The sequence below is a fragment of the Symphalangus syndactylus genome, chromosome 16 (genome assembly GCF_028878055.3).
Source record: "Symphalangus syndactylus isolate Jambi chromosome 16, NHGRI_mSymSyn1-v2.1_pri, whole genome shotgun sequence".
In the NCBI taxonomy this organism is placed as follows: domain Eukaryota; kingdom Metazoa; phylum Chordata; class Mammalia; order Primates; family Hylobatidae; genus Symphalangus; species Symphalangus syndactylus.
Window position 1 is genome coordinate 48570062 of NC_072438.2, and position 4300 is coordinate 48574361.

Consider the following 4300-nt stretch of genomic DNA (forward strand, 5'->3'; position numbering starts at 1 on the left):
ATGGAATAGATGGTGACTGCGGGGCTATAAAAATATTACAGTGTGGCTGAAAACCCCACGTACTTTGCAGCTGTGTTACAAAGAGCATTGTTTGGCTGTTGAAAGAGAATTGACTTTTGCAAGGATATTTACAAGGTTTATTTTCTTTTTGAACATACTCCGAAGGAGACTAACTCTGCTTCTAGTGACTTTTTCTCTGCTCCGTGGTGTATAAGAATTACAAATTGTTCGTTACACCTGAGTTAAGATCCTCTTTCCTTTCCCTATGTAATTTGTTTTTTGATTGTCATTTTCATATTAGTTGTATACTGGCATACATTCTTGAATAAAACATATGCTCTGATTGCTGAAAAGAACACCTCTCTCCTGAAACTCACTTTTATTTCTCTCATCTTTCTCATAAGTTTGCCATGGCAAAAGTGGACTCTTTACTGCTGAGAAATACTGCAATATAATCACAAAAGGAAATTATGGTCTAAAAAATCAACAATGATATTTACCTACTAGCGTCATAGAAATCCAAATTACAAGAGTGTTTGTATTATGGCTTTTAAATATTTACTGTTGTTTAGCATAATAAATCTCTGCTTTATGTAATATTGCTAAATGGAATGCAGTCCTTCTCAATATTATTTTATCCAGTCATTCAGGCTTGTATCTCAATGTCTCGTCAACCTTTCCAGTGACTAAATAATTAAATGCTCTTTATTGACTTGTTGACATTTCACTACTTATGGCAGGTGTAGATTCAAAAGAAAAAGTGCAGTCATTCTCCAGAGTCAACTTTTTCTTCCCCGAAAGCTTTATACATGGATAAAACAACTTGAAAAAATTCTAAGGTAAGCTTCCCTTTAATATCTCATTATGATTTTGTAAACTGGATTCAGTTACAACAAAGTAAGATATACTTTTGCAAATAGGATTTGTTTCACTCAAAGAACCAGTAGTACTTCAAATCAAGGTGAGTTAAATGGCTGTTTATATAACCTATTATTTTTCTAGCCATAATCTATAAATATGAGCATTTTACACATTTTTAAGTAAAAAAGAAAATCGATTCTACATAAGTAAGTAGTGACTACTACAATTTAGGAAAACAAAATGGGTCATCAAAGTAATGGAAAAGCTGGTTTCTTGGATAAAAGCAAAGCAACTGCATTCTATACTTCACCCCTCCAGGCTTCGACTCCTCTAAAACCCACTGCGGGGTTGGAACATGTCGCCACCTCCCCAGCTTCTCCTTGCTGCAGGAAACTTTGTAACAGCACTCAAATAAATAAAGAAACTGGGTTGGAGATTATTGCTTTCATTGTGCAATTGTACATGTGTATTATATGGTCACTCCATAGCTTGACACAATCAGCTGAATGTGGGACAAGACAAATGTTGTATATGACAGTGGGGTAGTATTGAAAGATGACCCCATATCTACAGGGCTAAGAGTTATGGATGCATTGATAGCTGCTACTAACATTTTGAAGCGTGGCTGTTAAATTTTGCCCGCTGGCTTCTGGCTGGAGGCCGGCTGGCCTGGGCAACGGAGCCATTGAAAGGAACTGCAGGCAGCTTTTTTTCAGTACACATCAAGGAACTTTGTTCTTCCTTTATTATAACTGACCACTGACAGGAGTGACTTCGGAAGAAAGCCAGGCAAACAAGGCATATTGAACACTTCCCAGCTAATCTTTGTTGTGCATTTTATTTACTTCCAGTGGGCACTTTTTCTTCTTAAATAACTGTTTAAATTTTTTAAAGACACATTTCTAAACCAAAATACATAATGAAAATCACAGGAAAGATTGGGAATATATAAAGACAACATTTTTCATGATAGAGCAGGACCTAGTGAGAACAGAGTGTATGCAGAAATTGAGGTAAATACTGTTTCTTATAAAGACCTGCAGGAAAATTATACAATAAAAAGAGTCTTAGAAAAGTGTATCTGGGATACTTGAACTCCGGACTGTTAGTGACATTTGTTTTAAAAAGCAATGAATAGAGAGATGGTCTGAAAATATGGGGCATGTTTTATATGTGCAAAGAAAAATGAATCATATGAACATTAAGCTTCCAAGTTTGAATGAACCATATGTTTAAACAATTGCATAGCTAAGTTCTTTGTAAAGCACTGCTAATGACCAACTTGTTTTTATAAATTAATTTGCGAGTACATTTTAATAGCTGGGAAGAAATCTTGTTATTCATAATATAGATAAACATGTTTGACTCTAAGAGCTAAACTTTAATATCATGCTCGTATGTTTAACTTATGAACCTTAAAGCTTATCAAGTGGTCCAAAGTATATGGACTTGACTTAAGGCCATGGGTTGAGGTTTCTTTGATTTATTTTTACCATAGAAGATATAAGGAATAAAAATAAAAAGAATATGAATGCAGCTACCTATAGCCTCATTTAGATATATACAAAATCCACCAGCATTACTATCAAACAAATGAACTAAAACTATAGCCATGTAAGTATCAAACACCAATACTTCCTGCTTATGAAACTCTATAGTCATATAAATAGTTATGTAAATCCCAATGTTTATGAAATTCCATCCTACACTTGAACAAATGCAATTTTTCAGTCACTATCGCTAGTTATTTTGTCATTTCTTTCCAGATTTCCCTAGAGAGCCAGCGAGGACTAAGCACATAAAAAGTTTCATCATTTTTGTTCTACAGCCAGCCAGTTTTCAGAGGAAGAGCAAAATTTTTCACTGTGTACTTTTAAGTAAATAAAATATTTCTGGAAAATTATAAGCATAAGAAATAGCTATGTAAATATACATATATATTATATATAACCTTAGTAATAATACTTGGATAAGCTAATATAATAATGTTATTTATCATGAAAAGAAAATTAAGTAAAAATTCAGCCCCTGAAAAGTTTAAGTGCAATTTTAGACTCATTCCCTTGACCTTCCTTAAAACAAAGTAAATGAGGAGGTAATAATCAACTATTTTATTTTTTAGTGAGAAAGCAAAATTTGCATTGGATGGGGAGAGGAAAGAGAATAGAGATATATTTTACAATGTCAAGAAGGGTTTTTTTAAAAAAAAAACAAAAACCTCATTTCCAGAAAATTTTTCTCATATTTAATATCTTTATTATGATTACAACATAATACATTTGTGCTTACATTCTCTAAACCCAAATAATCATATATACTTAAATTGAATCTGGGATATTTCCTATATCTTCTCTGTATTTTAAAATCATTCACTTTCCAGTGTTTACAGTACAAAAGTGCTGATTCACGCATCTACATAAACCTATCTTATAATTTTTCTTAAAATCCAGATAACAATAAACTTGAAACTATTAAAAAGCAGAGCTTGTTCTATATCACAGCTAATTCAAATCTGCCTTGTAAGTGCATCTATTTCCAACATGTATTAGAAAATAATTGATGCAAAAAAAAGTTAACCATATTTTTGTCTTGAGTAATTTCTGTAAGTGTATTGCCCACAGGGTTCTCGTTACAGCTGTGGAAGTTCCTTCTCCATCAAAGCTCCTGGGACCCTCAATCAGAAATTTAGGCCAACTTTGGGGAAAGTCAATTTGCTCTCTCCTTAGAGTAACAAAATTAGATACTTGAACTTGATATCAAGGATTCAGAGACACAGAGTGGGCTTTTTATACCAAAATCTTGCATTTATATTTTGTTCATAGACAACAAGAAGGGGAGAGCTAAGCAGTTATTTAACCAGCAAAATCAATTTAGTTGAATAAATTAGAGAGTTTGGGCTTGAAATCTCTCCTTTTTTCTCTTAAAAACATGCACAATTAGAGATGTATACTTTACAATATTTAGTCAGTGTTAAATTACTTTTAGGGAGAATGTGTGACATTCAGCCAAATTGTATGGATAATTACCTTAATTCTACAACCTAATTTCACAAATGATGTGGCCACAGAGATTTTATGTAGTTGATACTGACTGCTGTTGAATGTTGCTTATAAAAGTTTATAGTCTCCCTCTAATCTCAAACGAGCCCATTATTGTGTTCAAGATTAAATTTTTCAGGCCTGGTCTTATTTTCCCCAAAAGATTTCTAGGAGCATATAGTATGTAGGAGCTCAAGAAAGAAAGAAAAAGATGAAATTTTACACAATATATTGAGGAAGATTTTCAAGGGAATCATCACAGACGTGAACATATTGAGACATGTGATCATAAAATATTCTTTTCTAAAGAAGCATACAATAGTGTATTCAAAAACCTTTTTAAAATAATATGTATTGCTTTACAACCAGAGAAAAGGCTAATTTTAAAACATCTTTCCTTA